Genomic DNA, 27,222 nt, shown 5'->3' with positions numbered 1-27,222 from the left:
AGAGTGAGGCATCAATAATTACATTATATAAACAAAATGAATCTGGAGAACTATGTGGAGGTTTTTGACCAGTTGTGATATATTTATAGACAAGTGAAGTAACGCATGTGAAAGCGTTTTGCAGATGATAAAGTATTTATGTAAGTGTCATTTTTAACATTCGGATTATTTTATACCCTGCAAGGTCAGAGGACTATGAAAGAGTGACTTACAGTACATATGACACATACACGTTGGTAAACGTACTAAATCTTTGTTCTGTCCATAGGCATAAATAAGATAAGCTTGCATTTCTACATGTTCAGCCAAGCTCTTGTGGATGAAGGATCAGGAAAGGGGCGCTGTTACTATGTTAACATATTAACATATTTGACTTCAAGGAACATACAAGCTCACACAACGTGAGTCTGTAACGTGAATGATTTGCCTTGGTTCTGTTACATACTACCTCATCTCATATGTATTTTCTCAGAGGTAACAAAAGAAAGTGGAATCTGCTTTATTTCTGATCATAAATTACCCGCTGTTGACTTTGTATAAACCCTGGGGTATTGCTTACAAGTTATGTTGAGCTTTTTCTTCCTGTCTTAATGGTCCAAAGTGTTAAAAGACATTTTATAGGCTAATTTACTTTGGTTGTTATTCTATTCCTCCAGAAGCCAGAGCACTAGGTACATCATTTTATGTGTTAATGGATAGGACTCATTATAGTAGTAGGGAGTGGGAAGTGAGGAAGTTTTCTAACTCTTCTCTAACTGTCTTTAAAGTTTGTTCATTTCTATATCCGTATGCACTTAGCATGGCATACTTTGGGGTGTAACAAGAGCTTGCTTTCCTGTTTTGCTTCTTTCAACTCTATGCAGAGACCTAATGGTTGGATCATTTTAAAGCCTTCATGTCATCCTATAGGGCAATATCACGGCTGCCGTGAAGGATGCTGGCTCTTCACCTTTCTACGTAGAAGTGCTCTGTGTTTGTAGTTGAGAATACAGATCATATAGGGAAAAATAAATCTATTTTTATTACAGACTGTGACCCAGATATTAACTATATGTTTTAAAAATCCCACATTATTCTTTTGTTGTGTACCTCTGCTTCAGACTGAGTCTGATCTCAAAGATCCACAAGATCTGAAATATAATTGAGTGCCTACTACATGTCAGGTGCACAACTGAGTCCACATGTGTTGTTTCATTTAATCAATACTAATTCCCTGTCAGTTAGATGTTATTATCAACCGTTTAACCTATGATAAAAACAGAGACAGATCACAGGACTTTACATAAAGGTTCACAAAAATTACCTACAATTAAACCTCTGTAGTTTTTTCTGTCATAAAAAAATAGGATTACAGTCTGAGTTGAGACATCTAAACAAATAGTGAGCTTTTGACATTCTCTGCTTGAACTTTAAAAATAAATAACCATACATTCCTGTGCTAAAGCTACTCCTGCTGTGGGAGAATAGAGGAGCATGATATACGATATTTTACACAGTACAATGTTTAATTGTTTGTGGGGCTCATTGGCAGTGTCTCTGCAAATTCCGGTTACGAAAGGATGATTCAAATACAACAACAATTTTTAAATTTCTGTAAATCTTATTTTTATGGCAAGGGGAGAAAAAGAATTCCTTAAGCAAACCTTTATTATTTTGTTCCTTTTGCTATCATCATCATCATCAACTAGAGCAATCCTGGTTATTAATATATTAATTGACAGAAACATAACAGAAATTCACTTAAGCGACAACAACAACAAGGAATTATTTGGCTTCCATCCTTGAAAAATTCAAGAAAAGTTTTCAAGTAAATCTGAATCCAGAGTTTCAAGAGCTGTCAGCAAGGTCTTGACATTTTCTTTCCATCTCTCAGTTCTACTTTCTTTGTTGGCTTCATTCTCTATTTGACTCTGTCCATGTGATAGCTAAGTTGCTTCCTGGAAACTGAGGCTTAACTGGTCCTTAGCACTTCTGTCTCAGAAAAACATTTCTCACCATGTATCTACCTATGTCAGTCTCCACAATATGATCTGAGTGGAGCTGCTCGAGCATGCACCAAGTGCTTGGGTTGCTTTGATAAAGCATCCTAAATCTCATGCCCACTTCTGTGAAAAGTCATCAGGTCTGTTCCCAAAAAGAAAAGAAGGGAAATAGATCTTAGACAGAAAGAGTAATGCTCCAAAAACTTATGAAAAATGTAATACATTTGAGAAAAATGCATCAAGTATTTGATCTGTTTTTATAACGTAAGTTTTTGAGTTACAGGTATGAGACTAACTCCTCAAATCTTATAATTTTCTATTCCAAACACCTATACCACATTTTGTTTCCATGTGTAAATATATTTTAGATCTAACAATGCAGGGCAATGAGTAAATCTGGTGAACCATGTGTTGGGAGGGAGGGAGGAGGAGTTGGGAGACAAAGGTCCAGGTAGTTAGTCACCAGTGAAAATATATTTAAGTTGCATGGTGCATTATAGAAAGTTGGAGTCAGAATTGAAACACCCACTCAGTTCCATTTCAGAAGTGTGCAAAAAAATAAATGCGAATTTGGAGAATCATACTAGGGTATCCAGGAAAAAAACAAACAAACAACTATTGGAAAATGCAGTGGAGTTTAGTAAGACGGTAGGAGTTTAGTGAGAGAAATTATGTGTCAAAGAAAGTCATTTAGAAGGATCTGATATAAAGAGAGATGGGAAATCTAAGTTTGGAATTCTCCCATCAAAAAGAGAACATAAGCTCATTTAATATTCATAAAAAGATTGAGTAGAAACATACTGGGGTATAATCAGAAGTGCAGTGCTCAAATGTCACTGTTAAAATAAGAAGTTTCTTGTCATTAAAATAAACACATGAAAGAGATCCTTAAAAGAAAATATGATAAGTTTCACTCTTTAAAATTGTCCTCTCTTTTCCTTAGGGCTTTCTTAAAGACATAATTAAATTTTCGGTATCCTCAAAACTTTTTTATGCTTCTTAAAAGTAGAATAATATTTTTCCTAAGTAACATCTTTTTTTCAAGACTTTTTATGATATCACGTGAACACAATAACACCAATTACTCAAGGAGAGATCATTTCACTATTGCATAAAATTTGATAGGAAACTTCCTATATAGTGGAGATGCCTTCTTAATAATCTGGATTTTCAGACAAATCTGAATTCTCTTAAGACTGCCAAAGCCTCCAATTATTTGTGATCCAAAAATTAATTTTGTGACATAAGTGATGTATACTTAAAATGCAAAAATTAGCCATTAAACTTTGGATCTTTAGCACATTGCCTAGCATATGTGTCTTGTTTTCATGTTTAGGAAAAAGTGCCAGAATTTTCATAATATAATTATCTCAAATATTTCAGCATATAATTTTAATGAGCAAGCCCATGGACCTGGCAGAACTATAAACCGTTTATCTCAAGTAATGGAACTGTTAATATTCCGTTTTTTAAATTCAGTATTTTGTCTGTTAAAGAGATTGGCATTTGTTATCACAGTTTTAGTGATAGAAAGAGACTCTGAAACTTCACTTTTAATTGGTCTCAGGTCAGCAGCTTTGTAATTTACAAAGGCCTCTACTAGCAAATTGAAAATAATAGGAACTATTTACATCCTTGATATAAAGAAAGAATAACATGTCTTAAGCTTAGCAATTGTGCTTCTGGTCTAGATTTATCAATTCCTTCATTCCACAAAGACTTATTTAACAACTACTATATTCCCAGTACAAATGCCTACAAGTATTATTTTAATACACCACACTAAGGGAAATTGAAAGGCAGATTTAAAAGGGAAGATACTCAGACTAACTTACTTTACTCTTCCATCTTCCAGGTGAGAAGAATCCTTCCCATTAGACAATTTCTTCTCAAGCATTTTCATTTCCTTAGCTAAGGGTAGGACCACTGGTAGCACTCTGCATGCTGTTTTGACCCAAAGAATTCTGATAACTTCCTATGTGATACAAATCAAATGTGTATAATTATTTGTTCAAGTTATAAATTTTTACCTTTCCTTAACTGGCTATGAAAGGTTTATGTGAGTATACACTCATATTTTGACATGTGTATGCAGGATGCAAATGGGTTTAATTTGATACATGTTTCCTTTATATTGGGAATATCTAATGCCCTGGGTACACTTATGTTGCTATATATCCAGAGGTTGCCTGTAATAAGAAGCCAAGGTCCCACAGAATAAAAATCAGAAAATAAGATGGAATTCCCAAAGATAAATGTCAAAAGCTCTTCCTTTCTTTCCCTCATGACACTCACCCTAAGAGTCTGTTACAGTGATTGGTGGAGGAATGAGATGGGAAGGTGACATAGAAGATACTTTCTCTGCACAGGAGCACAGCCTATATAAGTGGAGAAAAGTTCTGTCTTATAAACTGGGCATGGGGTGTGCAATTTTCAGTCCCCAGGCTAGTAGCCATTCAGATATCTATTTTCATCACATTAACTCAGAAACAAACTGGCATCACAAATCTTAATGTGAATGGACTCTGGGAAATAATAGCAACTGTAATAGAATGATGTGCAAAAGCTAATACAGAGTAACAGATTCTTTGGGGATTAGGAAGATTTCTAAGAGGAAGTACCATATTGTTTGGTGATAAGAAGTTTGCCAAGAAGAAACAGCCAGGAGGTCCAAAGAGTTCATCTGCTAAGTGCGTTAAACACATAATAAAGCCGAATTAAAAGATAATAAGTTTCAAGATGAACAAATAATCTACATTTTCTCCCATGAATGCAAACTGAAACCTCATTCTCAATAAAAAATTTTACCAGTGCCAATGGAAATTGAGTAAGCAAAGTTTGGATAGTTTCATGCAGGTCATTACAATTATTAGAAAAACAAATAATTTCAAGGGAGCAGTGAGATAATTTGGTAATCAAGTGTAGCTTCAAGATCTCAAAAAGAAGGACTCAGTTTTTCTGGTTTTCTTAATGAAGTCCAGTGAAAATATGAATCTTTTTTCAGACTGATTTACTTAAGAACTGTGTCCACAACTCTCACATAACCGTTCTGTAGTAATTAAGACCCTCTTGCTTTCCATGCCATCCTGCAGCCTTGAACTTCATTTGCCTGACTTTATTTTTACCGTGCTCACAGTTGTGTCTAAGCCCTGGCCCCCAGTCAACTGTCTGCCTTGATACATACCACTACTTTTTACTTACCTGTTGAGAGTTTTTTTCACTCCATTGTTTACCTTTGCATTACTCCCTGCTGCTGTGACCCTTACCTCTAGGACCAAGTGTTTTCTATGGATCACTGTTTAACTGGGACAACATTCTGGAGAAAAGCATCCCATTCAGCTATTATCTTCCACAGAATATAATGGTTGCCTGTAGATAACATTCTCTTATGTAAAAGCAACTATTTTTCAGTCTTATTACTGATTATTAAAATGATTCAAATGTGACATTATAGTGACCTATGAGGGTATAATGGTTCAAACCATCCACAGGAATGCAACTCATAGAAGACTATACATTTCTACAAGAATCTTATTTATTTGTCTCTTGTGTTTCATCTGCTGTGACTCTCACTCCCATCATGACAGGAGAATGTGTAATCATAAATCTGTGTTGGCTGCAGTGTCAAAGCAAGATTACACTGGGGGAAGAATCAAGTCCCTGCTCTATTGGAGCCAAGAAAGACAATAGCATCAATCTGACCCTTTTAAAACCACATCCTCCAGGCCTCACTTCTCTCATCTCTCATGGAGAGTATGAGCAGATACTCCTATCATGGTTTTGCCCAATAAAGTGGCATGTGTTTGCAGAACATCTTGTTTTCCTCTTATTCATATTTTGACTTGGCATTTATAGCAGTTGGGTGGAAAAAAAAAGAAGCCACAGTCTGATTTGTCTGCAACAGACAGTCTAATTAAATTGGAGGGGAGGGACAGATGCACAAAGCTGCTGAACTGCTCATAATACAAAACATGGCAGCTTCAGTTTGGAAAAAGGTAGCAAGATGGTGCCAACAATTTCTGCTCACTGAACTAGCTGAAGTATGTAATTATGTTAAATTCCCTTAAATTCCCTTCTTTTAATTCCAATTTCACATATATCACTGATACATTTTGAAAGAGCTTAGAAGGCCATTATTTGGGCAGTGCTAGAAGAATGATAGGCACACAATTCACAAATGCTGTAATTTTTTTGAGTCAGACTTTTCAATATTAAAAGTGTTAATTTTATAAAATAAGTATTTACACATAGGGTTTTTTCATCTTTAAAAAAATTTTCCCTCTTTGATTCAAATCAACCTCAGTTTTTTTGTTTTTGTTTTTAATTTTTATTATTTATTTATTTATTTTATTTTGGCTGTGTTGGGTCTTTGTTTCTGTGCTAGGGCTTTCTCTAGTTGCAGCAAGCAGGGGCCACTCTTCATCGCGGTGCGTGGGCCTCTCACTGTCTCGGCCTCTCTTGTTGCGGAGCACAGGCTCCAGACGCGCAGGCTCAGCAGTTGTGGCTCATGGGCCTAGTTGCTCCGTGGCATGTGGGATCTTCCCAGACCAGGGCTCGAACCCATGTCCCCTGCATTGGCAGGCAGATTCTCAACCACTGCGCCACCAGGGAAGCCCCAACCTCAGTTTTTTGATACTTAAGAACTGCAAGAAATCGAGAGCTCCAACTGCTGTTTGTAATACTGAAAACCTGATGCAAACCTTTGTGAACATGAACTCTTATGGACAGAAGCACAAACTGCTTCCATCTCTAATGGCAAATCCTCTCTGTCAAGCTGTTTTACACTCTGCATTTCTGGTATAACATCATTCTTTCAAATTGCTGTGGGCATTCATGTTGCTACTATGGGATGCTAATCTCACACTGATCTGTTTGTCTATTTTATCCCATCCTACCTCAAAAGTTACAAAGGCTACAGGTATCATCACCTTTCAGTGTGAAAGTATGTTTTCATACCTGTAGGTAAAACATGTTGTATTCAAAATCTACTTTTTCAGAATAATTTACAAGATTCATGCCCCAATTTGAATGCTAAAACTTTCAAGAGATAACTGCTACAAATTCATAAGTTAAAAAAAATCATTGAAGAGCTGACAACACGAAGAATGCTTAATGAAATAAATTCCAAAAAGTACCAAGCCCTTTATAGGAGAGAAGTTATTTATGTCTGTTCCATTCCTAACAAAATTAAGCAAAGAGCAGCAGCAACATCAACAAAAGGCAAGAAAATGTGATCCATGATCAAGAGAGGAAACAGTCAATGAAAGCAGACACAGAGATGGACCACATGGACCTTAAATTAAATATGATAAAAGTTCAACAATTCTAATGAAAAAGTATACAACATGTATGGAGAAAGGGAAAAGTTCAAGAGAGACGTGGAAGCTGTAAAAAAGGAAATACTATTTGTGGTAAATATATCAAGATAACTTATGTAAGTAACGCTTATAATACTTTAAATGTAGTTTTAACATGTAATACAAAATATACTCCCAATTAATAAAATGGAAAATAAGGCACACTGGCATGATTTTTTTAAATGTTATTCAAATACAATAAGTTAAAAAAATAGAATTATGTAATACTTGGTTCAAGATTAACTAATGTAACACAAGAGGTATCTCCCCTACTTCTTGAAAGTCCATTTAAAAATAGCTATTTTAAAAAGAGGAATAAACCCAAAGAACAAAGAGAGAAACATATTGGAAGCTGAAGCCATATGGAAAAGTAGTAAGTGATTTAACAGATCCAAGAAAGCCAAATCTTAATCCAGCAACGAAATCTGAGAATATCTAGGATGACCCAATGCATTCCAAAGAACCAATGACTCAGGAATTGGCAGTATTGGGTATGTATGGAAGTTGGAATAAAAGTGGTAGAATAAAATCAGGAAGATCAGTTGAAAGTCTATTTAGATCTCTAGATCACCTCCCCTCCTCTGCATAGCTAAGGACTTGCTACCTTCTCCGCACATGTATACCAACTAGGCACATGACTGTTGGTTTATTAACATGAGAGGGCAAATTAGACTATCTCTGATCTGAGTTGAAGCTCAGAGTACTATATGAAAAACAAGAAAATTGAGGAGGAATTTAGACACTAAATATATTATCGCACCAGCATCCCAGAACTGAAAGTCATAATTATGTCTTGCAAGCCACTTGAAAGGTTTCCTGGAAGTCTGGACAGCCCAGAGAAAAGTTCTGAAGTATTTCCCTAGTAAGAAGCATTGGCAGATTACCCCACAGGTAAGCACACAGTCTTTTCTATATGCACAGAGAACCCAATTTCTGGGATTTTTAATGCCCCTCTTTTAAATATGAGTCTACAGTCAAAAATGAACAGACATTTGAGGCATATCTCTATTATTAAGGAGCCAATATTAAAAAGCCAAAAAAAACAGAAACAAGTAAGAGAAAAGAGGTTACAAAGAGAGATGAAAATCACACACACATACACACAATTAGATAAATATTTTCAGAGAAATAAGAGAAATACGAATATATTGAAAAAAAGGAACATTCAGAGAACAAAGAAATGAGTCCTTGGAAAATAACTATATGATATTAGAAATGAAAACATCAGTAGTATAAATGGAAGATAAAGCTGAGAAAATTTCCCAGGAAGTAGAATAATTAGATAAAATATAGGAAATTTTAAAAAATAATAAACTAGAGGACCAATCTGGGGTTCTTAACATCCAAATAATAGGTTATTCAAGAATAAACAACAGAGAAATGGAGAGAGAGGAAGAAAAAAGGCAAAAAAAATTCAAGAAAATGTTCCAGATCTCAGAGTCATAAGATTCCACATTTAAATACTCAGCTGGTGCTCAGTGCAATAGATGAAAATAGTCCCACTCAGTAGGATTGTCTTATACAGTCACACAGGTTGTAAACTGCACAACTTTAGGGGCAACATTGTCACTGACAATGTGAATGAACCTCCTTTGACATGTGCCGTTTGCAATGGTGCCCTGGATTTTTGTAGCGCAGTGACCCTTCTCAGCAATCTATGCCACTGTGAAATTTTAGAAAGCAGGATAAAGAGAAGATCCCATGAGATTTCTGAGAGGGGGAAGAGGCTTCATGTGAAGATATCAGATTTCTCAACAACAATACTGAAAGCTGGGACTTCCCTGGTGACACAGTGGTTAAGAATCTGCCTGCCAATGCAGGGGACATGGGTTCAATCCCTGGTCCGGGAAGATCCCACATGCCGCAGAGCAACTAGGCCAGTGTGCCACAACTACTGAGCCTGCGCTCTAGAGTCCGCGAGCCACAACTACTGAGCCCGCGTGCCACAACTACTGTAGCCCACGCTCTCTAGGGCCCATGTGCAGCAACTTCGGAGCCAGTGTGCTGCAAATACTGAAGCCCATGCGCCTAGAGCCCGTGCTCCGCAACAAGAGAAGCCACTGCAATGAGAAGCCCGCACACCACAACGAAGAGCAGCCCCCGCTCGCCCGCCGCAACTACAGAAAGCCCGCGTGCAGCAACGAAGACACAACGCAGCCAAAAAAAAAAAACAATACTGAAAGCTAGGAAACAATATAGGAACTTCTTAAAAGCTCTGAGGGAAAAATGCTTTCCCACTTGGAATCCTATAAGAAGCCAAGCGATTACCTGTGAGCATAAAACAAACAAGCACACAAAGATATTTTCATTCATGCAAGTTGTTAGAAAATGTGACTCCCTATGTGCTTAGGAAGCTCCTGGGCAACTGATCCAGCAAAATTGGGAAGGAAAACAGAAATATGGAAATCATAGGATCCAGGAAACTGGAGATCCAAATTAAGAGCAAGAGTAACAGAATTTTTTTTTTTTTTTTTTTTTTAGAGTAACAATTTTTAGTGTGATCATGTGGGGAGATATCAATGTAAAAACCATCAGACCTAGGGATGAACCAATCTAGGTTGGAACAAGAAACTTCTGGAAAGGATTTCTTCAAATGTGTGAAAGTGATAGAATAACTAATGTGACTAAATGATATGAGAGGAGATTATATAATTAGGGAAAAAATTGGGGATAAATAAGTGATGTGTTTAGAAAACTAAACAAACATTTAAAAGGGGCAAATATTAACTCTAAGAAAGACAAAAATGCACAAGAATGAAAATTAATCATGGCATGCCACATGGCTCATTTGGGAAGGCAGTCATATAATCATAATATTGATAGTTATGATAATATGAATATTAAATATTCATCTTACTAACATTAGGATAGAACGATAATGACAAGATGGGGAGATAGAAAGCAAGGGGAGGTATGATGGGCTTATGCATAAAAAAGAGTCAATCTTCCTCTTCCATACTAGAAAGTAAATTGATAAAGCCAAAAAAGAAAAATTAAAAAGTAGTAGATAGAGATGTAGAGGGAATACTGAAAGAATAAGAGTTGCAAATCGTTGCCTCTGTGAAGTGGGAAGCAGGGAGTGGGATTGTGGTACTGCTGCTTCTAAAAGGTCTGTGGAACTATCTCTCTATTTAAATTGTGTGCACAGTGCATGAAAACTTGCACTAGAGATAGTCTGTGGGGTCTTCTAATTAATCATCTGTGGTAAAACTTGTATCAATATTTATGGAGCTATCTATATGTGCATGGACTGCTTCCACAGTTCCTGATATGCACTTGTGTTTCCTCCTGAAAACTGTCAACTGACTCGTCAGTCAACTTGCTTAATTCTTGTTAGTCCCAGGCCCTGGGATTAGACACTGTAGCTTCAACACACATAAATCTCTGGGCCCTACTTGACAGTGTTCTATCAGGAACCACAATGGTGATACTTTAACTGATTTCAAGCAACCTCTACCTAGAACTTCATAGTTCTTTGAATCCTGTCATTTGGATTATGGCAGTATAATTTTGCAGGTAAAATCTTTGGAGTGGATTAGAATCTTCATCTGGGCTGCCTGGATTTGAGCTTTGGCTCCAGAACTTACTTTTTCTATGACTTAGGCAGTTGCTTAAGCAAGCTGCACCAAGTTTGTTGATTTATAATGTGAGATTAATAGTATTACCTATCACAAACGATTAAAAGTTAAATGAAATAATCCATGTAATGAGTTTATTGCAACACTTGGCATTTTAGTTAGTTCAAAAGATGTATTAGTTATTATTTTTACTGTCTTCTCAGCTCCAAGCTTAAAGGTCTATCATCCCCCTAAATTCCTCAGCTTCTTCAATAGCCTAGGCCACTTCGTTTCCAGTACTACCAACTGCCCAGCAACTTAGAACTTTGCAGCTTTTATGCAAATAGAACCAGAGGGGCTGTCTGTGGCTTTTCAAACATCTTTGAAACAAGTATGCAAATTGGACTTAAACAGCCAGCTTGGATTATCTATGAGAAAATGATTCCAAACTCACAAACATCTTCTGTAAAAAGAACAAAAAGACAAGATCTTGATCAAATATAGTGAAAGCAAACTAAAATTCCAAAGGTATAACTTTGACTTTTTATTTAAATATATATTTGGTCCTGGAGAATTTTCAGGAAGAGACACAAAACCTGAAAAGAAGGTAAATATACAAAGAAAGTGAGAATAAAAAATTCTGCACTGGGGGCTTCCCTGGTGGCGCAGTGGTTGAGAATCTGCCTGCCAATGCAGGGGACATGGGTTTGAGCCCTGGTCTGGGAAGATCCCACATGCCGCAGAGCAACTGGGCCCGTGAGCCACACATACTGAGCCTGCGCGTCTGGAGCCTGTGCTCCGCAACAAGAGAGGCCGCAATAAGAGAGGCCGCGATAGTGAGAGGCCCGCGCACCGCGATGAAGAGTGGCCCCCACTTGCCGCAACTAGAGAAAGCCCTCGCACAGAAACGAAGACCCAACACAGCCAAAATAAATAAATAAATAAATATTAAAAAAAAAAAAAATTCTGCACCAATCTGGAAAAAGAGAATAAGAATAAACATAAGATTTTAGGAACAAACATAAAGTTTTCCAGGTGTAAGGACAGCATAAGTCCACATAGACAATTAAAACACTCACTAATAATCTAAGATGTGGCTGCAATTTGATTGTACCTGCATCCTCAGTCCTGAAGTTCCTGAAAATTTCTAAAATATTAATGTGTTTTGCTTCTAATTTCACTTGATCATTGTTTTTTTAAAATCAAACACTGAGGACAAGCAATGAGGAATTGTATAAAGGCAATGTGCCATAGATCTTACAAACACAATTTTAACTTGGGTCAAGTTGTCTCAAAAGGTATTTTTGCATCAAGATGCAATTTCAATTCTGGATGATGTACAAGTAAAAGACAAATTACGACATTTTAAAGTTGAATCACAACTAATTAGTTTAATTATTTAAACACTATGCTTATGTTATGGTAGAAGCATTTATTTGGTAAAATAATACATAATACTTTCTTTTCTCCCCCACTCATGGATTGGAATCCAAAAATTAGCCTGAGACATAAATGAAAAGGGTACTTAGACTGCCATCTAGTACACATTTTTCTGTATAGCAAAGCTGTTTGAATAACATCTTTAGCATTGGAACAAATACGTGCTCAAGCACAATTGCTTTTTTTATGTATTGAAAATTGTATACAAACCACCCCTTTTTACTCTTTGACCTAAATTCTTCCCCTAAATATTAATCTGTGAGTGTTTCAATCTGTATTTCAATTCATTAGTACTTTATTCACTTGGCCCAGATATAGAATTTTAATCTACTAGGGATTTTCTTCAAAGGCCTCATTTGAAATATTTTTACTAACCTGTTATTTTCCCTCTCTAGAAAGTATACAAGGATTTGAGCCAGGAGTCTCTCAGGATTCAATGCGCTTTGTAAAAGTATTTACCTTTTAAAAGGAGAAGGCATTATTTCATTGGCAAAAGGATAATTATACTGATGATTAAAATTAAATGGAAATATTTCCATTAACAGTTCTCCTAGACTATTTTCTGCTATTTGCAAGCCTCCTGTCACTAACTATACAGGTCCATATTTACTCTAGCTCTAAGAGCTACGGGCTGGACACACAGGGCGCTCAAATACTGTGTCCAAAATGAGCAAACAAAGCAGTATCTCAAGACTTACACTGACAACATTTAAGATGGCATTAAAACTTGATCAGTAAATGTTCTAACTTGGTATCAGTCAAGAATAGGATAGAATCCCAAGGACATTTAAGAATAGAGCAGAAACCCCAGGACTTTCTCACGTCCTTGGAGCTCCCGCAGAAAATGTTCACCTTTGCTTCAGAATAAAAAAAAAATGACTTAACTGTCAACAGATAATCTCAGGATATTCAATTCAATTTACTTGCACACATTTTTATTGCACTCCCATTATGGGTCAGAAATAGACTTTGGAGGTACAAGATCAAATAAATCATGGTATATCTCATGAGCAGTTTACTGTATGTTGATGATACAAATTTCAGGATTTACAAAACTTTCAAAAGACTAAATTGTGATGTAGTGGAAAACCTATCCTTGAAGATTTTCTATTGGAGGTTGGGTAATTACCCACAAGTTACACAGCTGAAAAGATTTCTCTCTTGGGAGGAAACTTAGATTTCATTTTAATGCATAATTCTCTGATTTTGTTATAAATTAGACCATTTCAATGTTAAATAAATAGTCAAAGAAAGTAGAACATTGTATTTTATTTGGAGCTATAATTGCCATTGAGTGTTACTCAATGGCAAAGCTTTGAATAATAAAGTACCTTAAAATATTAATGAATCAGGAAATTAAATTTTTTTTCAGTAATCGCTGCATTATAGAAAAGCAATGTCAAAATTATAACTTAAATAATTGTAAGATAACTTAAGAATACTTAACCATTTATCCATTTTATTCCTCAGTGTGTTAGGATTCTTTTTAATAATTTTTATCTGATCAAAGGGTATTTAATTTGGGAAGATAAGCTCAATGTAACCATGTTGTTCTATGCTGCCAAAATGATTCTAAGCAAAGCCCATTCCATTCCTGCAGCAACATCATTAACAACTTTCATTCAGTTATATCTCACCTTATGACTTATTTCAATTTTAAAATCCTGTGAGGATTTGAATCCTAAAAGAAACAAAACCAATTATTTATATATATTTCAAGACGTATAATGCATTTCTTAGCACAAATTAATTGAATTGTGGTATTATTAAATTTCTCTACAGTGTAAATTTTAAAGCAATTTAGCTTCCTTATCTGCACATTACATGCACTCTTAAGTTGATGTAAACAATTTCTTGTTCTGATAAAGAAAATATTCTTTATCTTCTTCCACTTTGTTGCCTCCATGAAATCCTCTTTGTGGGCAAATATCTCTTAATAGTCAGCAGAACACTCAGGCCAGGTCTCTTTGGCCTGTGTTTCCAGTTGTGTGCTTTGCTCAGGCTGCCATAACAAAGTAGCAAACACTGGGTGATTTAAACAATGGAAATTTATTTCCTCAAAGTTCTGGAGTCTAGATGTCCAAGATCAAGGTGTCGACAGCTTTGGTTTTTTCCAAGGCCTCTCCCCTTGGCTTGTAGATTGATATCTTATTTTGATATTTCCACATGGTCTTCCCTCTGTATCTGTGTCCTAATCTCCTCTTATTAGGACACCAGTCATATTGGATTTAAGCCCACCCAGATGATCTCATTTTACCTTAATTTTGCCCTTTGAAAATAAAAGGCCCTATCTCCAAATACAGTCACATTCTAAAGGTAGGGGTTAGGGCTTCAACATAAGAATTTTGGAAGGATGTAATTAAGCTTGTAACATCTGCTTAGATTAATTCTATTTATTTAGTCATCTCATTAACATTTCTCTCTCTTCTTTTAACTCATATTGCTTATTTCTGAATTTCTTACACTGTTATTCATCTTGCCAAATGCTATATGCTTTATGCTAAATCTCCTGAGAACAAATGTTTAGCTCCTTTTCTGTATCCAACCTTGTATCACACTGTGCTTTATGGAAAGTAAACGCTCAATAAAAAGAAATTGATTGGATTTCCTGTGACTCCAAATGCTTTAAGATCTTCTGTCCTCTTCCTCACACTGCCCAGTAATCCCAAATCTTTAGGTAAATGTTCAACTCCAAAAGTGAAAGTCATTTATATAAGAAATGTGTATAGGTTGTCAACTTTATAAAAGAAAGGAGTTTTCTAAATAATAATCCTTCACCTGTTTTTCAGATCTGTACTTTCTCAAGGCTTTTGAGAGTCAAATCTAAAGTGATTGCACCCCTCAATAAAAACTCTTTTCTGCAAGTGAAGTCTGTGGACAAATATGAAATGTGAACAAATTCATGAAATATGGATGTGACACAACTTAACCTGCTTACTAATTTACACACCCTGTAATTAAACCTGGGCCTGGGGCTTCCATGGTGGCGCAATGGTTGAGAGTCTGTCTGCCAATGCAGGGGACACGGGTTCGAGCCCTGGTCTGGGAAGATCCCACATGTCACGGAGCAGCTAGGCCCGTGAGCCACAACTACTGAGCCTGCGCATCTGGAGCCTGTGCTCCGCAACAAGAGAGGCCGCGATAGTGAAGAGGCCCGCGCACCGCGATGAAGAGTGGCCCCCGCTTGCCGCAGCTGGAGAAAGCCCTCATACAGAAACGAAGACCCAACACAGCCAAGAATGAATAAATAAATAAATAAATAAATAAATAAATGTATTAAAAAAAAAAACAAAAACCTGGGCCTGTGTGAACTATACATTTCGTTGCAAATACACATGTAGAAATATTATTTCATCCTTCTGAAGAAGAAACAGAAGTGTTATGAGGACCCTAAATTACTCCCTGTCCACTAAGCATTACAAGCCCAGAAAGTAATCAACCAAGTTTAACCAATGAACAAAGATTTCAATGCAAAGCCTGCTTACATGCTCTCCTTAGATCCCAAACTTCCCTGTCCTATGTATTCTTCAAATTTTGACAACCCATGGGTGCATTAAAAAATAATATTTTTAAATAATAAAATTTAAATTTTATCTAGCATTTGACCTGGTGTATTCCAATAGAAGTCCAAAATTCGTAAATACATTTAAATAATATGCTATTGTGCATATTACTGTTAATGACAAATAATTTGATGGCAAAGGGGTAATGTTAAAATTCAACATTATTATTAAGATTCTTAAAACTTACCATGGCCTTAGTACCCTTCACCTTTTAAATCCCCCCCGGAAAAAAAAAAAAAAAAAAAAGTTAAACACAGTCAAAATGAGAAAATGGGACTTCCCTGGTGGTGCAGGAGTTAAGAATCTGCCTGCTAATGCCAGGGACACGGATTCGAGCCCTGGTCCGGGAGGATCCCACGTGCCACGGAGCAACTAAGCCCGTGCACCGCAACTACTGAGCCTGCACTCTAGAGCCCGTGAGCCACAACTACTGAGCCCACGTGCCACAACTACTGGAGCCCACGGGCCTAGAGCCCATGCTCCGCAACAAGAGAAGCCACCGCAATGAGAAGCCCGCGCACTGCAACAAAGAGTAGCCCACACTTGCCACAACTAGAGAAAGCCCGTGCGTGGCAACGAAGACCCAATGCAGCCAAAAATAAATAAATAAATTTATAAAAAAAAAAATGAGAAAGTGATTTGCACTAATTCTTAGAGACTGACAAATATCTGAGAATACAATGTGAGTAATTTAGTTCCAATAATTTCCAAATTAGTATTATTCAGACAACAGAACATCTCTGTTCAATAAATAATTGAATATACATGGTTCCATTTTTTATTGGGCTGTATATGCAATCACTGATTGAGGTTATTATAACCATGAATGCTTGGTTCATCTCATTGCCTAAATGTCATCATAAGACACAGTATCTAAGATACTAGAACTCTGAGCAGGTATATAGAAGTGTGGGTATAAAATAGATATCTCAGACTGGCAGTTGGAGTTTGCCTTCAACATATTTCCTTTAGTTTTATAACTAAGATAAAAAGAGAGGAATGTTAGTGGACAATACTTATTATTTCGAGAGTTTTACATAAAATTCCCTTTCTGTGGTTTCTTTTGAAAATTTGATTATCTTACAACAAACGTCTTCTTTCCTACATGGTGACAGTCAGATGCAACTGAGTAGTCACAGCCCTGTTCAGGCAGGACAAGCAAGCTCCCATGTGACCACCACCTCCCCTACTCACTATTGTATTTTCCCTAAGGCATTCTCTCGCCTGCATGGTCATGGAGGCATTTATATTTGCCACATTTTATACCAAAGGAGAAAGATGGAAAAGAGTCAGAATTTGAGATGTTGAGGTTTGGATCAAGTTCTTGGAGGAGCTGAGAATGTTGTGAGATATCAATACTGGAGAGAAAGACCAAAAGAAAAAATATCCACATTCGTGGTCGAAGTATAGCAACTCATTTTTTCAAGAATATAAATAACTAGAAAGAAATAGACTGTATTTTTATAGAACCCTTTAATGTTAATTTTAAGGTCCTTTAGGTGTGTTTTGATATCAAAAACGTTCAGAATCTTTTCCTCTTAAGTATATTTTATCTATTTCTAAGTCCTTGAAATTGGTGGTCCATGCAGTTAACAATAAAGCAACTTATTATTAAGTAGAATATTCATTTAACCATGAAAAAACATTCCTTCAAAGATTTGTATACAACGACTATAGTTTAAAATGATTTACACAGTTCTTAAAAACCCTGTAAATATTATTTTCCTAAGGTACTTATGAGCTGTTTATATAATAAAAGTGTCACAATGGAAGAATAATAAACTGTATCTTATTCCATGGTTGGGTTAAAGTAATCAAGCTCATTATATTATCAAGTCCATTGGAAAATATTATGATTCAAGGTGAAAGCCATATTGCAAAAGCATTAAGTTTTCTTTAGCCTTGAAGTAAAGACCCATCTGGTATTGTCAAAACAATAAGATTTGGAAATTCTCTTGCTTTTGTGTTCATTCGAACACAAACTCAAATAGAATTATCTTTCTATAAATAAACGTTTAAATTTATGACTACACATATAAGAAACTGGAAACTTAAAACAGATTTCTAAAAGTAATTATTTAAGCAGAAATGTCCCTCTATACAGCTGGAATAAAAGAAATGAGAAAAGCTTAATAGTTAAAACAAAAGAGTATTTGAAGACCACATTCTTAAGAATCTGGTTAAAATATACCAAAATGACAGATGAATTTAGAGAGGAGAAAAAAATGTATTTTCATCTGTATGTTAATTTTTACAGAGCAAAAGAAACAAACAAACAAACAAAAGGAGAGAGAGAAAAAAGAGAGAGAGAATAGAGAAAGAGAGAGAGAGGAGGCAGGGAGGGAAGAAGGTAGGAAGGAAGAAAAAACGGAGATAAATTGTGAGTCATAGAATCTCAGTAGTAAAAGTTGTCTAAGAAATCATCACACCGACCTAGTTAATTAACAAATGCTTTCTGGAAAATAGTAAAGACATTCCTAATGAGGAAGAACATACAAATGTTACAGAGGTTAATAAATTAGCAAATGCTGGCATTAAGCCAAAATCTGCCTGTCTTCTATTTCTACATGTCAGCTCTATTTTGACCTATGCATCTGCAAAATAGTCATTTTTCAATTTGCACTTCATAGTGTAGACATAACTTCAAAATGAATGTGGTAAGCCTTGTTTACTTACTGCTGGAGTAAGTTGGAGGCATGGCTTGGTACCTACCAGGCACTCTTCGTCTTCTGGAAGTGTTAAGCCTTTAACTCCAGCTATGACCTCTATTAACAAGAATTACTGCTATTGAGTTTCCAAATTATTTAACTATTTCTTGTTTGTTCGATTTTTCCACCCCCCACCCCCAGCTCTGCATAGAATCACTCCATTCCTCCCTTCAGAGAGAATATGATTTTTAAAAAGTCTGGCAAGCTTTGAAGTTAGTAAGACCCGGGGCTAATCCAAGTTCTGTTAGCTCATAATAACCTGCTAATTAGTGCACCACCCTTTCGTGTTTACTAGAGAAACAATGTGAACAAAATATTCACAACTCACCTTCAAAGATTAAATTAAGATATCATTGCTACTCAAGTATTTTTCAAGTACTTATATCCAATTGTCAGTCCTTGCCCTACTTTACATCTAGATCTCTCATTCAAAGAACCAATATTTTCCATGGAAAGGTTTACGAATACAATTCAGTAAGTAAATTGTGAGGGAAAAAATTTTGTTTTTTGGAAAGTCCTACCTGCTGTAATTTTTTTCAAGACTATTTGCCAAACATGTTAAACTGTTTGAAAAGAAAAGTACTACCTTGCTATTTGGCTATTTGTCCAGGAGGCATAAACTATGACTTGGAACCCCTAGAAATTTTCAATATTACCTTGCAGTTACATTTTCCTATGGAAATAATGGTAGACTATCATTCCCGATATTTAAACCCCACTGCCATCCACAATAGTAGGTTAACACCTGCCCAGTGTCATACAACTTGCCAATAAATAATGTGGGAAGAATATATATATTCTCTGCCTCATTGATTTTGGGCTTGACCAGGTGATATACTCTTGAATGGGATATGTGAGTAGATGTGCTGTTAATCATGTTAAGCAGAAGGTTTAAAATTATTTTAGAGTCTGTTTCAGGCTCTCTTGTGTTACTATCTTATGCTATGAGAATAGCATGCCCCAATTAAGGCCAGATCCTTCAGCCTGGGTCCTGAAATGAAAAGGTGTGTTAATGCAGACTTACCACTGGTCACCAGCCTGGATCACAATCAGAGTACCCTACAAACTTTATGACACTTGAGCAAGAAATAAATGTTTTTGTGCTATAAATCCCTAAAATCTGGGAGGTGTTTGTTACATAACATTACCTAGCAAAAGCTGATTAATGTACTGGTTAGTAACTTTGATCATAGTCTTAAAAAAGTTTTTTTATCCCAAAAAAGGCCAAGAGTTACTGTTGTATAATGTGCCATGACAGCACAAAGTGATGTGCATATTTGTCAATTCTCTGCTGTATTTCTTCATAATATACTGCCAATGTATAAAACAGACAACTGAGGGAAACATACTGTACAGCACAGGGAACTCTACTTAAGGCACTGTGGTGTCCTAAATGGGAGGGAAATCCAAAAAGGAGGGGATATATGTATACGTATCGCTGATTCACTTTGCTGTGCAGTAGAAGCTAATACAACATTGTAAATCAACTATACCCTAATAAAAATTAATTTAAAAAAATATACTGCCAAACTAGGTGTTCAATAATTCAGTCTGCAGGTTCATCCTAGGAAAAGATTTTCAAATTAATCCATGGCTATCATTTGGTTTATCCTCATACTATAGACAAGTAAATTACTCTCGATTTTTAGCCTCCAACTTCTTCATCTAAGTCTTATTTGTTCCTTCCTGTAATCTTTTTTACATTTCTGGATTTCTAATTAACAAAGGTTAAAAACTAAAAAACTGTTATTATAAAAATTGCATTCTAATCTTTTCAAATCACTTTAAAATATGAATTGTCATTTAAATATTTGAATAGTACATCTGTTTCATTTTCTTCAACCATACATTACTGAAAGATGTCACAGATGCTACGTTTCCATCTGATCACTCAGTGTCCATATTCCTGAAATTTCTGGACTCCTAATGTGTGCAGGATATGGAGATCCACAGAGCAACCCTCAACCTCGGTGACATATTGGAGATGAGCACTCTGAGGTCCAGAGAGGTTAAATTATATGACTAAGGTCACACAGCATATCAGTGGCAGAACTGGGACTTTAACCTAAAACTTTTGCCTGTGAATCCACTCATCGTTATTAAAACATGCTGTGATTTTTTTTTAAAGTGTTAATAAGTAACCTTTGGACTGACTGATTCAGGCATTGATAGGCAAGCAAAGTTTACAAACATCCAGGAATGCTGTCATTCTTGATAGGACCATACAATCACTTAAGATCAGGATTGTCCTAGGGCTTGAAAGGCAGAACTCTTTAAAGTGCTAAGAAGTTTCCCAGTGACTTACCTTCCATTCATTATTCTTTAATAATTCTGCTGTGTCCTAATTCACTTCTGGGTGTGCATTTGGTAATCATAAGTATATGATAAGTAAGTATATGATTCAAAAGTATAATTCACATGCCCCAATATCAAATATATGCATAGAAAATTCTTAGGAATTTAGTTTAGAGCTCAATCATCACATATACCTACTTTTGTGCATAGTCTAGTAATTTAAAAAATGCATAGTGCAGTCAAGGTAATTCAACAAACAGCTTTTCACTACCTAGTATATAGCAGGCACTCAATTATGTAATGAGATATACCAAGATAAATATGGTATGGCATTTGTTCTCAAAGTGTTCACATTCATAAACAGACATCTACCGATCTGGGAGACAGTGTGGACCTTTCACTGTGAAAGCATATAATCTAAATTTTTAATTTACATAAATGTCATCATAAAGACTACAATACATCACTTTCCCTTATGAAACTTGCACTTTTGACCACTGCTTCTTTTTATTCTGAAAAGTCTGCTTCTACTGAACACTAAAGCAGAAGTTCTAGCAGAGGGTGTGGCATTATTTGCCAAAGGTTGCATCTTTATCTTGCTCTGAAAAGTTGAACGTGATTTTCATGTAAAACATACTTAAATGTTATATTAGCATTCCCTGAATGCTTCCCTTTTTCATCAAATATAAGCATTCAAATATGTCCACTGAAGACATTTTTACATTATTTCCTCAAATGTGAGCCAATTTTAATTTAGCAGGCAATTATTCTGAGTGAATGGAAGTGACTTTTTACCTAATTTGCTCTGGTTAACATTAATTCCTAGCTAGTAATTGCTTTAGCAGCTGTAAAAATGAAGGAGCTTATGGCACCCCATGCCTCCCTACCACACACACTGGCACAGTGATGCTGAACTTGAACTGCCTGCCATCCTCCTGGAGAAGGAGAGCGGAGACATCAGTGAAACATTGTGTTCCCTTCCTGTAAAATATGTCTTATTTTCTCATAGGACTTTCTAGAATGAAGGCGGACAGTGGGATTGAAGCAAGCGATGGCTGGAAATTTAAGGAAATGATAAAAGACACATTTCACAATGCCGGATCTATGATTCATGTCTGTTACTTTTTTTAAGACAGGGTCCACAATTTACCTTTTAAAGAAAGCTTTCCTTCTATCCCATCTGTGAGTAAGGTGACCTTATAGTTTATTGTTTAACTGGAACACTGTTGAGAGTGAAATGGGGCAATAATTAATAGGGCTGAGACAAAGGCATAAACTGGACTGTCCCTGCTAAACTGGGATGGATGGCTGCCTTATCCACGAAGCGAGCAATATCTCCTCAAGATTCTAATAGTATTTACTGCAGGTTTTATTTGTTGGACATTCAGCATGTGCTACAGGGGGTTCCTTATATTTTATGTGTATGTTCTGTGCCCTTGACTTGGTTTATAATATCCTTTGAAAGCAGAGAGGATGGCTTTTACTTGGTTTTTTTCTCTAGAACCTAACACAAATCCTACACACAGCACGCACTCAGGAGATATGTTTAAGGCAGTGGGTGAACAGAGTTAATGCTTAATTAATGTTTGTTGAAGGAATCTGCATTAGTCAGGGTTCTCTAGACACAGAGCCAATAGGTTCTGCTATACATGCATGTCTGTTTATATATGTTTATAAATTTATATATTTTATGTATATATAAAGGATTGGCTCACATGATTATGGAGGCTGAGAAATCCCAAGACCTGTGATAGGAAAGTTAGAAATCTAGGAGAGCCAATGTGTAGTTCCAGTCTGAGTACCAAGGCCTCAGTACCAGGAGAACTGAAGGTGTGAGTTGAAGTCTGAAAACCAGCAGGTTCAAGACCCAAGAAAAACTGAATTTTCAGTTGAGTCCAAAGCCAGGAAAAGACTGATGTCTCAACTCTGAAGTCAGGTATTTCCTCCTGCTTATGGTATAGTTGGCCTTTTTGTCCTATTCAGGCCTTCAACTGATTGGATAGAGCCACCCTCATTGGGGAAAGCAATGCTCAACCTACAGATTCAAATGTTAATGTCATTCACCAACATCTTCACAGACATACCCAGAATAATGTTTGATGAAACATCTGGGCATTCTGTGGCCCAGTCAAGTTGACACATAAAATTAAACATCACAAAATGCAGCACATGATATTTGTAGTGATAGTGACTTCAGCTAATATTATCGTATCTTTACCAGTACGACTTGATTTCAGCTAAGTGTATAATGGTTTATTTCTACTACAAGATGATAAGATCTTTGCTTCCACTGGATTTTCCCAAAGTGTCTAGAATCATATTTGTTAATACTGTTAATGATAACACCTTAGGAACTGTGAAGATACAAAGGTGAATAGGGAATGGTTCCTGCCTTCAGAGCCCTAAAAGTCTTATTTGAAAGAGGAGATGAATACACATAAAAGATGACTCACAATAGAGTCAATAAATCACATAATGTTCGTGGTATAAACAGAAAATACAGAACAGTGTGGTGGATAGTGTAAAAATTTGCAGTCTGAAACGTGGGTGTAACTTCCATACCATTTCAGAGAGACCTGAATTTAAATCCAGCTCTATGAATTAACAATTGTGTGAGCTTTGACATTCAGAACTTCATTTATTCCACTGTAAAATGAACAGTGATAAACTTCTGTCATATAATTGTTAGAATTAAATGAGTTGTGGACTGGAATATTGCACTCAAATTACTACTGTAATCATCGTTATCACCATTATGAACATTATGTTTATATACCAACAGCTATGATTTTTGAACCTTTCTTTTATTGTTATTATTAAAGGTACAGAATCCTAAACCCAAATGATTATTGTAAAGAGTAAATGATATAACACATGTTTAAGTTTTTAGTTAATCTAAAATAATAGTGCAATTATTAAGTGGAGTATTATTGTCGTTACTATAACACAGAGTGGAAATATGCCATAAACAGTATAGCTGTGTCTATTATTCTATAACTTTATAATTTAAAAGTAATTGGGCCAACAAATAATTCAAAGAACAGTTCTCTAAAATATTTTCATTGTTCTGCCATATTCCTTTCCCGTATTCTTTTATTAGAACACATAATTGGGTGTGAAACAGATAAATTCAAGGTTGCGACATCCAGGAGAATATAGAAAAATATGGAAAGTGAACATAAAGTTAGGGAGATATTTTCAGGTGGCCCTCAAACAGGAAGATTTTTCTCTTTTGGCCAAAAGCCAGAAAGGGGTATATGAGCCTTGCTCTCTCCACATGACTTCAGAAAAGTCATTCTTTCTCATAGTGGAAAACAAATATGAAAATACACACGTGAAAGAACCAACTTTCTAAAGACCATGCTTTAGCTAAAAAGAAATAGAAGAGCCACAAACGTTGTGTTGAAATTTCCTCCTTATAAGACTGAACTTTGAGTAGATCCAGACAAAGAGGCTAAGCATGTGAACTAAAATATCAAGCCCAACACAACCATGGTATCACTTAAAGGCACACCACAGAAGACAGCAATGTAGAACTAGGAAATGAAAAAAGAGGGGGCAAAGATGAGCTGAGTGACTAAATGCTGAGGGTCCAATTCAATCAAGGTCCAAAGTATAATTAGAATTGTATATAAATTATAATTTGGTGTGTTTATATTTATACTTAAGTGTACCTGAAGAGATGCTTTGGAAGTCATGAGAGTAAAAATAGAAGAAAATCTTATGGATTTTCAAATATATGACCTTATTTTTATCTGCATTTTATTGATATTTTAGGCACACATAGGAGTGTGAACTGATTGATAGACTCTAGTGATTGGTTATCATTGCTCATATTCCCCTTTACACCTCTCCTTTTTCAGTTGCTGACATTTAGTTTCAATTAATTTAAATTGATTAATCTCAATTAATTCCAAGTCAAATAGTTTAGAGTCAGAAAGATGTAATTTATCTAAATTTATAAATTTAAATTTATAACTTAAAATTATACTTCTCATGCTTGTTTATGATCTTGTGCAAGTCATTTGGGGAGAAAATAGTACCTACTTCATAGGGCATTTGGGGGTTAAATGGTATATAAAAGTTTTAGCAGAGTAAGTATGATTTCATAAAGGTTAGTCATGAGCATTTTTATTACAATAATAGATCCTTAATTCAAAGAAAAAGAATAAGGAAGCCATTCAGCCTTCTAGAATATCCTTCTCTCTTTTTCTAGTCTTTTCATCTTGTTGCCTTTTTCTTTTCATGTCCTTTACTTCCTAGCACGTTTAGAAAAAAATAAAGGGCGAGGAAGAGGAAGATTCAAAAAGAACTTTATCTATGATTCAACCTTCAGTCTACAATGGTGCCAGAGAAAGAGAAGAGAAGGCATGGAGAGATGTATGGAACAGCGGGGCTGGTGGAAGGTGAGGACTACAAGTTGGATCAACAGAAAGGTGGATAGAAAGAAAGGGTAACTAAATGACAAACCATAGTTTGCCATAATATCTAAGGTTGACTCCGTCCTTCGTCAGGAGCCAAATATCTTAAAAGCACCACCTGGTTCTGTAAACATCACAAGGTGTCTTCATTTTCAGTTCTTGGGATTCAGGTACTGGAAACTTCTATAGAAGAACAGAATGTGTTCAACTTTCTATGAAAAATGGTTTGGCAAAACCACATTGTGTTCCCCTTGAACGAAGATCATCACCTGGGAGGCATACACATATATAATGTAAATTTTTTCTGTCATATTTTTGTTATTTTTAATTATTAGAATGTAATTCATTCATTGGATTCAGTGTGGAGGAAAAAAGTATACATATTAGGGTATTTGTTCAGCTATCAACTATCAATGGAAACTTGGTATAGTCATTTCAACCTCAGGGCCTTGGTTTCTTCATGTGCATGATGGAAAATTGTAACATTATTTTTCCATATTTCTATGATTTTTCTAATAGCGGTCTAAAACTCACAAGTATAAGAAATTAAAATTTTTAAAGGGTTTGGTCACTCAGTCTGTGGCTATTGACTCATGATAGCTAAAACACAGTGCTGCTTTAACCTGAACAATTGCTAACCTTACATTTGCCTCCATAGAATCTTTCCAATAGAATAGAGTTTTCATGAACACTCATCTATTAATTAGAGTAAACTCTTTGCACACTTAAATGCTTAAGAAATAGATGGGCATGAGAGAGTAAAATGATTTATATGATTTTCTGTTTCATTATACTTAGCTAGAAAATCCTTTTGGCTTCTACCACTTTCAGAAATCATAAAATTACTTGTTGCTTAATTTAAAACTATGCTCAAACCAACAATTTTAATGTGTCCAAATTCTTACTTCAAAAGTAGATTCAACATAAAACAGTAAATTCTTTGTGGTGGGAAATTCTTGTTGCCTAAGAGCTATTATTTAGACAATGAACTCTCATTGTGCAGTTAATGTAGGTATGGTAGAAAATCAAACTGACACTGCCTTGGTGCTGGAGATATTTTCTAGACAAACTTTTAAATACATTCCTGTTGTGCTTGGCTGTCAAACACATTTCTTCAAAAGTAGAGGGCAGAAAAAGAAATCCTGGTTCATTGAGAAGTGGCTGTTTCATCTTCAGTTCTTTCACACTTTCACCTGGTCTCCCTTCAAACTCCCCTTTCTGGACACCAGCGCTCACCGGTGAAAAAGAATGAAGTTTCCTGATATATCCTATTCCAAGTAATAAACTTAGCATCTAGTCTTTAGTCTTCATCTTCAAAGCACTTGGCAAACATTAAATAATTAATCTCCACAACACATGTGGGAAGTAGACATACATTATTATCACCGTGACAAAACTGGAGGCTTCCTGAATTTAAATGAGTGGCCTGAGGCCACACATCAAGTTATTATCAGAGCTGAAATTAGTTGCTGCTTCCCGTTCACATTTTAAGACCTCACCAGGTCGCCTCCTGTCCTAATAAGAGCCCAAGTCCACTTTCTGCATAATTTTCATAAAGGATCAACAGCATGTTGCTATTTCTGCCTATTAGGGAATTTGTATAAATAATTTTGGACATGGTAAATTCAAATTTATTAACCAGTAATGATATGAGATAGATTTTATTGCAGTTTGTTCTGATAGTGACCAAAATGTTTCACCTTTAAACAAGACATCAGATGATGGCTGTCCAGGAAGGAAATGATGTTACCTTCAACAAGTCTGTGGGTCTGTGTTTCAAAAATCCTGTTTTTAAAATACAATATATCATATTTTTACCCTAATAGGTAGAAAGGATTTTGGGCAAGAGCAATGGATATGCACTAAGGAAATACCTGGTAAAGTTTAAAAATGAAAGAA

The sequence above is a fragment of the Balaenoptera physalus genome (genome assembly GCF_965194825.1).
Source record: "Balaenoptera physalus genome assembly, chromosome: 5".
NCBI classification, from domain to species: Eukaryota; Metazoa; Chordata; class Mammalia; order Artiodactyla; family Balaenopteridae; genus Balaenoptera; species Balaenoptera physalus.
The sequence above is the reverse complement of the archived record's forward strand: the minus strand, read 5'-3'. Positions refer to the sequence as shown.